Source organism: Pempheris klunzingeri, chromosome 5, assembly GCF_042242105.1.
Source record: "Pempheris klunzingeri isolate RE-2024b chromosome 5, fPemKlu1.hap1, whole genome shotgun sequence".
NCBI classification, from domain to species: Eukaryota; Metazoa; Chordata; class Actinopteri; order Acropomatiformes; family Pempheridae; genus Pempheris; species Pempheris klunzingeri.
The window spans coordinates 7,590,229-7,601,563 of NC_092016.1; the positions used below are offsets into that span (position 1 = coordinate 7,590,229).

The window sequence follows — 11,335 nt, forward strand, 5'->3', positions numbered from 1 at the left end:
GCAGATTTGTTTTTTTCTGCGCAGGAAGTTCAAAAAACGGTTGTCAAGGTTATTAAATGGCATTGCAAGAATTAGGAATTGGATGAGCGTTTATTTATCTGTTTTGTGACTGAGATAACTTCACTGCGGTAATGAGAGGAGAGACATTGCTGTGAAGCGATGCAGGGGCTGAAGGCCAGTGGCTCTGTGTTGGAGAAGTCTCCAGGAGGAGAGAATGTTTACGAAATGGATAAAGTGTATTAGGTGCATGTTTTGCTGTTCTCAGTAGAGCGAGGATGCTAGAGAGAGCGTGTAAGATGACAAAACAGCACGCATAAAGTGTTTGTTGAGGCAGTGAACCGCTGAGTGTGTATGGCTCGGCTGTTGGACTCCTTGCAGCCCTGCGGCGCAGACACAGGCGTTGTGACGTGGCCCCTAAAATGCCAGGCCTGTGCGCTCCTGGCTTAGGGTTGAGAAGGAATAAAACAAAACGGCCATGGCTGTTTAAAGTAGGTATTAGCAGCCCTCAGGGGGAAACTGCAATGAGAGATTTCAGGTATGTAGAAGCATGAAACAGGCTAGTGAAGTGGACAGAAACAGAGAATTTACTTTTTTTATTATTACGCATCATTGACTTTTGAGAATTTGTCCTGGCACCTCAGATAACGTTGTGCCTTAGATCAGTATTTTTACAGTGCAGTTTAGGTAACACCACTTTATACCAATTATATATGTTGCTGAAAATTTACAAGAATCGTATTGAAATATCTCTCGTGATGCCCATAATAACATGAGCACACGAACTCTACTCAAAAGAGTTCTCCAATTAATATTAAAATGTTTTTAATCAAATGAATCTACATTTAAATTACAATAATATAGTTTTGTCATATAATGCCATCTGAAAAAATAAATCCTTACATCAGTAAGCTCTGTTGTATCAGGGTCCATTGATGTCACAGGACTAAAAAAAAGGATGTGTAAACATTTATTTATTTATTACATGGTAATATTTAATTAAAAAAGAAAGATCTGCACTGACTGCGAAGATTGTGAAGTTTGATGAGCAAAATTTTGAAGGGATCATAGTTTATAGCTAAACACGTTAATTTTCTTCAAATATATTGTTATCAACATTTCATACAGTTATTGGTACTGTACTTTGGTGTGGATTTCTTGTCTAAGCTGCCCTAGTTCGATGCTGCCATACCAAAGCTGCCCTGATCTAGGACAATATGTTTGGCTGTTGAAGGGCTGCCAGAAGTAGTTGTTAGTTACAGTTAGGGCGCGTCCCTCTTTGGATAGGTTGTCCACTCTGAGGTCTGATATCGAAGAGGTCCATAATTTCCAGCTTGTTCCCAGGAGAAACTCTCCCCTGCTCTTTTCCTCCTCTTCAATCCTGTGAGAAACAGCAAGGTGAGTTAATTCCTGCTTTAGAAAGCCTTTCTGTCTATTTTCCTGTTTAGATGAACCGAGCCAGTGTGCATAAAACTTTCTACAAATGTATTTTCTTTAGAGCATGCTTTTAAAATGATTTAAAGCGGCAAACATGATGTAAGATTTCTTCTGATTTTGTATTTTTGATGTGTTAAATTTATATGAAGGCAGCAGATTAAAAGACAACTGATAAGTGTTTGGCACATGTAAAAAAATCAATGCTCTGCCTTGCGCTTTGAGATTAGAAGAATATAGCTGCATAAATCGATTGAACTAGTTTCCAATAAAGTAAAACTTAACTAAAGCAAAAATGAATGCATTCACGAGCAATCAAGTGATTTTTGAAATATGTCTTGTTTTAAAATGTGTCACCAACTGATCAGTTATATGCTTTGAGGAAAAAAAGCATTGCCTTCAATTATTGGAATTATAATGATCATAACAAACTGTATTACTTTTAATCCAAATCAGAATGCAAATTAATGTTTTACAGATGCAGAGGTTTATCTTTTAAAATTGAACAGTCATGTAACAACAAACCTTTGAAAGCCAATATAAACACCCTTTCGTGAAGGATAATTTTACACAATTCTTAATAAGTTGGAATGGGTTCTCTGACCAAGGAGCAGAAAAATAAAGCTTTATTAGATTGAAATTTGTTTTTGAGAAGATATGGTGTGTATGTGCTATAATGTAATTATGAATTTTCTCGCAGAAACAATTATAAATAAGACAAACTTTGATTGCTTTTACACATTAAACCCATACATTTAATACATTATTTAAAGTATAACAAAGCAAAATCAGCATCCTTGACATTTTAGTTTTTTTAAGGATACATTCTCTCTCACACCTTTTCAATGAAGCTGACACAAAGGGAAAACAATTTTGTATTTTACATTTATTAATCAAACTAAAACATTTCACATTTTTGCATAATTTCTTTTCATTATACACTCTTAATAAATTATTATTTAGCAAAAATGTGACTTAATTTTTTTTTTTATTATTACATTCATGAGCCAGTAAGAGTTGTTCTCACTGAGAAAACAAGTAGACAGAAGTTTAACAAATAGCAAATTTAAAATGATTATATATATTTCATAAAACAAACTAAATTCATTCATTTTGCATTCATTACAAACACATTTTTGTTTGCAAATACCGAGAGTGCATTCACCTATTGAATTTTTCTATTTTCAAATAAGTGCGATATCGACAAGTTTTACATGAGACGACAGCTTTACTATCATTTTTACATTCCTTGCACAAACAAGGATGAAATGAACTTGACCTTTGGGAAAACACTTCAGGAGAAAAAATCACCGATCCTGATATTCTTCTAGTTCAGTTGAATCAATAACCTCGTTTTTTCTAGGTGCTTTATTTTAGAAGAGACAGCTGCAGATGACATGATCATGAGCAGTAATTTCGGAGATGGCGAGCGTGAATTATGTCTCATTATAGGATATTATTGGTCTGCTCTGTCTGGACACGTAGGGTTAAGTGTGCTCAGTGCGAGATTTTTCTTTTACCTCTCTGCTGATGCAAAAGTAATATTTGAATAGCATAGCAGAAAGACTTTGTGAAGAAATAGCCCCTTTCTTGCCTTTTATGATATGATCACGTGGAGCATCAATACTGCGCATGCCTTGTGTCCACCATTTTGTGATCAGAACTTTATTTCACATGCTCCCATTTCATGGACTTCACTAGGTACATGTCTAAAAGTCAGAGGCCTTGAAAACAATTTATTTGAACCGATCGTGTCTAATTAGGAACTTCTACTCGTTGGAAATATCAGTCCAATTATTTTTAGATACACAGATGATGCGCAGCCTGTTAATGCAAGTCAGACGTCCTTCATTTTTGAGCACTGCAATTACTCTGATGATATCAAATAATTTCTTCATGTTTGAAGATGACAAGATGTGCTGCACCTTGCTGTGATACTCTTCATTTCTTGTTTGTGTGTGTGAGTGTGTGTGTGTGTGTCCGTGTGTGAGTGTGTGTGTGTGTGTGTGTCAAACAGAGAGCAGAAAGTGCTGGTCACAGTCGGCTGCCTGAGGTGACTGGTGGGGTCAAAGGCCAGGTTGTGTTAATAAGACGTGATGTGCTGCCCTGGGACCTCAGTCCCATGAGGGATAACCCCCTAATCGGCGTTAGTTAATGTGTTAGTAATCTTTACCTTCTTAAAGCAAACAGCAGTGGAGCATTCAATGGGCCCGCTTGGCCTACCGTGTAACGCTTTTGACCTAGGGGTCATGGCCTTTGTTCCCCGCTCGATGGGGAGTGCCCTCAAAGGTCTCGGGTGTAATAGAGAAGTTGTTTAGACACGTGCGGGGCTTAAGCAAGACCACCTCATAGACTCTGCTCCTGCTCCTGGAGTCTTCCCTCACAGTGTAAGGATACTTTTGTGGTTACCTTTCATCCCCTTGAATAAGTCCATTAGAATATACAATACATGTGTTTTTATATGCCACATGTCATTACTACTATGTTGATGTAGTGGTGGTTGCTGACCAAGCACAGAATCACCCCTCTCTCACCCCCCCCCACCCCCAACATCCTAATGCCTCCTTGATGTTTGCAAATGACTAAGTGCAAATATTGTTTGTCTTTGCAGATCCCCTGCTCACTGCAATTTTGTATTCCTCCAGCTCTCCTCACTCCTTCCTGTAGCCCCAGAAAGAAAGCTCTAGAAAAAACAGGGTATTTATAATGTGTCCTTGTCCTGTCCCCTTATCTGAACTTCCTGTAATACAGAGTGTTTGCCCATGACTGACATTTAATTACGTGTACAGTGTGTTTTCCTGACTGCAGCAGATCACAGCACTCATACTATATGAGGCAAAGAGCTTAAGCAGGCCTTGATATCCACGTGTTCATTTTGTAATAGAAAATCTAATTATTATTTCACAGAGTTTGCGCTACATTTACGTTGCTATTGAATTTACATCATTTAGCTATTTCTAAACATTTATTTCACTGCGCACTGTTCTTAATGTGCTTTTTTGTGCTTTTTCTAAGATCGAAAACTTTTAATATTCATTGGTGCTTTTTACCAAATGAACAAAAGGATTTGCAGTTCAGAGAGCAGGTTTTTTTTTTTGTTTCTAAAAATATGGTCAAATGATGCTGGGCAGAGTCCATAACATGGCGCCGTCTGCCATTTTGTTTCACATCGTATTATCAATTGGCCTGATTGACTAATTCTGTATCACGCAGATGTTGCAGGCATGTGCAGATGAAAACATGTTGCTTTTCTCTGCTTATTTCCTCTAAGTATCTAAATCCAATGAGCAGTTACAATAGTGTGCCATTAAGACTGTAAAAATGCTTTTATTATGTTATTCTATTATCTTATTTGAGAATAAAATTGGAAAAAAATATATTAGTACTAAAAAGTATTATTAAAGGTTTGCACCTTTAACAGTGCATTCCATCGGAAACAGCTAATCGCTTTAAAAAGTCTATACTAGTTGCTAAAATATTATAAATTATGACTGTAAAATCAAAATATTAAAATGACTGAGAAACGCAACACAGGGACAGTGTTGAGGAACACAGTGGTAAGAGCTGGCAGCCGACCCAAAACCAGAACTGTATCCTCAAATGAACTTTATGCCTTGTAAACTGCAGTATGTAGATTAAGCATGAAAACACAAAGTGTGTGTCTCTCTAAAACAGCTGTTTAATTTTTGTGCCTCTAACATTCTGTTTTATGATCCACATTATTCCCTAAATAGGGTCTCTTAACATATACACGTAACAGCTTTATACGTTAAAGGCATAATGAAGTCATGAGTTTCTCAATTGGTTAAAACGCATGGCGAGATGTGACGTACAACTGCACTCCTTCTAATAGGATTCTATAGCTCATGCCAATGTAGACGGCTGAACCGGGCTCGTATCTCATTTAGGGAAAGGGAGCAGAGAACAAATAAATTGTGGTCCAGCCTTTTTTTACGAACCGAGTTGGTGTAAATAATGCTAGCATTTCCCTCTGACTGTCTGCACCTCATGTGTGTTTGGCCACCTGTGTTTTTATTGAAACCTGTGGAGCAAAGAGTAGTGCAGAGGGGAGAATAGTTTTTGTGGAGAATCCAGTCTCTGTGCTGCTGTAGTGAAAAAGAGAGCCGGCGAGGAACGGGGTGGTGGCCGTGCTATGAAAGCAGCCCTCACAAAGTGTGCAGCCTGAAGCAGTAGCAGCCATGTTAGATAAATCTGCATGAGCTTGAGCCACACTTATAACGCAGCGTCCTCAAAGACCAACAGAAAGTTTTCACACAGTAAAAGTAAGAAAAGTTTAACCCCCACCTTTTTTTCTCTCATTGTCTCTGCTAGGCATGTAGTCCCCTCTCGCCCTCTTTAATTCTCAGCAGTTTATAAAGCAGAAATTCAATCAAAATAGTTCCTCAGTAATAGACACACTTTATATATCTCCTTCCTCCTTTTCTTTCCTTATAGAGCTCCTGTAGTTCAAGGCCGAGGGGAAAAAGTTGAAGCCACGAGCTCTGCCTTTGCAGTTTTTAGAACCAGAGCCAAAAGAGGCAGGAAGTTGTTGTACAATAGCGTTACAGTAATCTGCCACAAATGGAAAAAGCCAAATGCTGATCGCCGAGTAGAGAAGGTGGCAGAACAGAGGCAGAAAGAGGGAGGGAGGGACAGAAAGGGAGAGAAAGAGAGCTAGCGTGTGTGAGAGAGACAGACGTTACAGCAAAGAATAATCAATACAATCTAAGATGGTGGAAACAGCCATTCTGTTCAGGTCTCTCCCTCCGGTTAACTCTCTGGCTTGCTTACTCCTCATGTAAATCCACTCTGTTTTAAACAGGACAAAACAGCATCTATCGGGGAGGGGGGGTTCTCGAAATTTTCTCTGAACTGTTGAATGCACTTTAGCGGGCAGTAGCAGCTGTTTTTCTTTGAGGAAATGCAATGAAGTCTCACCCAAAAATGCTTATCAGCCTTTTGACTTTGTGCCAAAATAGCTGCAAGGGTTCGGCTCGCTTTGTGACAGAGCTGGGGCAAGGAGGAGGGTCCTAGCCGTGCGTTCTTTGCCACATGTTACTGAAATAAACACTGTGGAAAGCTTATCTTTTTCTTGTGTGTGTGTGTGTGTGTGTGTGTGTGTGTGAGTGTGAGTGGTGTGTGTATGTGTGCGCGCACGCGTCTGGTCTATTCTGTGCATTCACGCTAGTCACTGTGGCATGCTAAAGAGTTAATGCACTCCGAGAGAGTGTGCTCCTTTCAGAGTGTGCTCCCAAGACTGTTGCAGCGACAAGAGCCCCACAACAGCAAGAGATAAGGTTAATAATTCAACCAGCTTTCAGAAGTGTTGCATATTTAAAGGATCCTTCAGCAGGGCAGCCCGTTCTGAATGACTGTGTACTCTCTTTTTCCTGGCTTTTCTTTTCATTAGTGATATAGTAGCTGAGGTACTGTATAGTGTATCCCAGTATGGCGTGTAAGTGCGTGGACTGCGTCTGCGCGCTGCTGGAGGAGTGGATTTCTGTGTCATTCTTCCTCCTCCACCCCTCCCACATTTAGTGCTTTCCACCCTCCCACTCTCCCTCTCCCTCTCTCTCTCCCTCTCTCTCTCTCTCTCTCTCTCTCTCTCTCTCGTTCCTTCTGTGTCTCCGTCTCCAGCCCATCTTATGCTCCCTCCCTCCCTTCCTCGCTCCTTCTCCCTCGTCTCCAGTGCAAATACAGTTCCTTTCCGTGTTGGACATGTGATGAAAAAGTGACTAGTTCGCGCGCTCCGCCGCACCTCCTATTTCATCATCAGCGGAGCATTTCTACCCTTCACTGTGCGCTCGCTGTCTCCTCCTCTCTCTCTCCTCTCTCTCCTCTCTCTCTCTCTCTCTCTCTCTCTCTTCCTTTTCTCTCTCTGTTTCGCTAGCTCCCCTCTTTCTGCTCCAGCCACACGCAAGGGGGAGACTTAAGCTCTGTGAGGGGAAAAAAAAAGAAAAAAAGTCTGCTGCTATTTCTACAGTCAGGGCCTCCCCACAGCCCGCCCTTCCATAGACGGAGCTTTTTTTTCTCTCACTACTAGCTGGATTTTAACCCTCTGCCTCCAACTAGCTGCACAGCAGCTCTGCAAAACCTGGCAACAAGTTGCTTTTTAGAGGCCTTTTCTCACTTTTGGCGCATTGATTTTTGCAGCACTTTGGATTTTGCCGCTGTTTCTTCCGCTCTTCTATATTTTGTTGTCTAAAATGTGTCGCGTCTTCCTATTTTTTTTCTCTGCTTTTGGGTTTCTAGTAGTATTTATTTAGTTTCTCTCCTTTTGGATGGAAATTCGTCAAGGTGGTGTTTCGCCATGTGATGGGCCTTGTTCCACCTGGAGCGCCGGGGCGCCATTTCTGATGGGTAACCTGCTTGTGGTGGGCTCGTGGTCTGGGTGACCACTATGGATGACAAGCAGAGAATGTGACCATTTTTGAACGTGGTTCACATCTGTGTTTTAAAGATATGTCCCTCATCAGCGTCAGCGACTGGTGTGAAGTGCCGAACCTCCTTCGTCTTTACTCTCTGTCTCTCCTTCTATTTCCTTCCCATGTCCTCCCTCTCTCTGTCTCTGTCTCTCGCTCTCCCTTGTTCTCTCTCTGTTTCACACCGACTCGCTCTCCTAACAGGGGAATGACTGGTGTGCTGAGCCGGAGCTCTTTCTGGGACAGGTGCCAACTGCAAACAAAAGACATTAAAAGGCAATAAGAAAAAAAATTTTTAGTAATTGCAAAATTTCAAATTGTTGCGGCGGAATGTCAGAAGTAGTCATGCATGTTGTGTCTCTACTTGGCTACTTTGTGTTGTTCTTGCATGTTTGTATGAAGCATTAAAATCGATTTATGCGACCAGGGCCGTTGGTAAAGCAGAGGTTTGAATACTTTGCCACACTTATTTTAGTGAAGGCATTTCATTCGGGAAGAGGGAGGGAGTAATGTGGGAGAGCAGCATATAGACTGCTGAATTATTCATGTGGCCAACCAAGGCTGTGACTGGACTGGTTGTGCTATTTGCATGCATCAGACATGCTGTTTGTCTGTTTGCTAACATTCCTCATTCAAAGACTTGTTAACTAGCAGACAGGCTTAGCTGGAGCCTTGCAGACAGCTTCATGGCCTCCTATTGTTTCAGGCCTCACCAGACCTGGACCCAGCCAGTGGCAGGCGAGCCGTGCAGCCCTGAGCTTGGGGCTCAGACTGTGGCTGGAAGAGGGACTGTGAGACTGGAGCTGAGATTGAGGCTGGGACTAAGGCTGGAGCTGGGGCTGAGGCACAGCTGTGAACGGGACAGTCTGAGGGAAATCGCTGGGTCTTACGACCACCAAACGGGAGCTTATGGCTTTCTCCTCTTCTTGACAGAGATGTGGATCAATGCAGGAAGAGCTGTCGAATTTTGCATCCCGACCGGACATTTACCATCTTTGCTGTAAAAAACTCGGTGAGTAATAGCTGTTTTAATATGTGTACACTAATGTGGTTTGAATGGAAGTTTATCCGTGTGTTTACATCTTGGGCTTTCGCTGTTTAACAGGCACCGTGTACAAATAAACATTTGATGCACTTGAGGTTCTTACTCAAAGTTTCTTTTTACTGGAGTGTGCATTTATACGTCTAACTACGAAACCCTACATGCTCGTGTAGTTTAGGAACCTATACAATGGCACATATAGGAGCGACAGAGCAAGTCCTTTAACTGTGGCAATGCTCATCTCTAACTTTTCACAGCCCTTCTCAAAACCTAGTTGTAATTTAGTAATGCAAAACCAAAAGTTATTAATAGCACTTTGATTGCTGCCAGGATAATCCTACTTCTTGGTAATCAGTGGATGAGTGGAAGGCCACGGTTGTGGAGGTATTTCATATGAGTGATGTGGTCCGGGCTTAATATGTACTATATGATGAGAGGTACGTGGTGTACTGATCGTTTTGATCGGTTTAATGCTCTCAAAAGCTTGTCTCCCTGTTCATACTCTATGTCTTTGAATTTGAAGTTTGCAGGTAGTATTTGCCAACTTTGTATTTCATTTAAGAAGATGGAATAGAGAATAAATATAAAGCGGTCCATTACGTTGCGTAGGTATTAGCCTACATACACCTAATTTTAATGTTGATCACTCCATTTCCTGATTTATTTATTTATTTGTTGATCTACGCCTTACTTCTTTGAGCACAGGATTTTGTATGATTTATGCTTTGCATAGTCACATTTATAGCAAGTGCACACAAAGACTTATCTCAAATGAAAATGCTTTGAATTGATATTGATGCATTTGAAAATGTCCCCTAGTTTTCATTTGAGGTAAGAACAAAACCTGATTGGGCAATAAACCTGTGTGAGCAGCAATCATAAAGCAATTCCACAAAAGCGATTATGAAATGATAAATCTAACTTTAGATACGTTTTTTTGGATAAAACGTTAATGTACTTTGGCTCATTTGGCTCTTTGTCAGGTACGCGGTAGTTAACTTTGTCAAATTAATGGAAAATTCAGGATGAATTAGTGAACGAGATGTTTATTTGGCAATTTACAATCCCCAGGTCTATTCAGAACATTTAGTTTGTAGTGCTGCCTGTAAGGGGAACCAAATACATTGTAATGATTGTAATCTTTTTTTCAACCTGAAATATTGGCACTTGTTTCTTGAAAATCCTCCATTTTTGCCCAATTTAAGCTTTGGTTTTCTAATGTCTGTTCAGTTGTTCAGCTGCTTAGCAGGGTTTATATGAAAGGGGACTTTTTTGAAGGGCAAAATCGACCTGATATTACTCAGCTTTTCCATACATAGGTGTCCATGTTCATTCATATGAATATAAGCTCTGCTTAACTAGCAGTGGACACATGGTTTTGGCTGGCACAGTATCACACTACTCCACCCCTAAAGCCTTTTTGGCAGTGGATGGCAGGTGTCCAGAGGAAGGTTGCATGTTGAGAGGCAGATGGCAGGATGGTGAGGGTTTGCAGTATTTTCTCTCTCTTTAAAAGTATACCTGAACGATCCAACAGTGTGGTACTGCCCACAATGAGGCATTCTGTGCACTGACGCAAACTTCAGCTTTACTGCAGCTACACAGCAAGTACAGCAAAGCAAATAATGGGACACACACACATTCAAATACACGACATATTTAATACATATTTGTATGTGTAATTTATTATTTTCCTTTATACAGAATGTCAGATATTGATATTCTTTTAACAATAGTGATCACATTTTTTCAATCTTGTCTGTTTTTGCGTTTTCTGTGTGTATTCTGAAGCTTGATGAAATAGTGTGTTCATAGTGTTAATTCTATTAAACCTGTGCAAGAGACAAAAGGGCCCTTTTAACAGATTCTAGCAGTTTATATATTTAATATATTTTCAATTATTTTTACATTACATGCACAGATACCAGTGTTTCATAAATATGATACAAAAGCAAAGCTAAAGGAATCTGCAGGCCACAGCTACAACAAGTTCCCAAACTTGAACTTGACTTCGGCCTTGAACTTGAACGAGAAATTCGCGATTTTTTTATGAAGTTCTCTTTTAAATGTGTGTTTTCTTTAGAATACACAAGTTACACCAAAGTACTATGTGCTATTGTAAAGATGCAAAAGAATTCCACCTGACATCAACGCGAAACTTTTTAATGCTTATACGTATGAGCAGAAAAACGAGCCCTGTTGAAATAAGTTATACACTGTGCAGAATTATTATTCTACAGTATTCACAATAATTGTAAGTAATTGTTAGCATACGTAATTAAGACTTTAAAAAAGTACCAGCATTTTTTTTTGTTATAGTATAACTTTAGTCTGCTGTGTTTAATTTGTATTTGATTTGGAGATATTTCAATTTTACATCGAAATATGTAGTAAAAACATTAAATGTCACAAAACAAAGTACTCTGTTATTTTTTCATGA

General features: G+C 40.0%; 1 long non-coding RNA gene across 1 annotated transcript; it reads right to left on the minus strand.

Moving 5' to 3' along the window:
- Positions 1–578: 578 nt before the first annotated feature.
- Positions 579–6,025, minus strand: LOC139201930 (uncharacterized). Its single transcript, XR_011584331.1, has 2 exons — positions 5,737–6,025; positions 579–1,378 (listed from the first exon to the last, which is right to left on the minus strand). It is a non-coding gene; the product is annotated as an uncharacterized lncRNA (long non-coding RNA).
- Between the last annotated feature and the right edge of the window lie 5,310 nt (positions 6,026–11,335).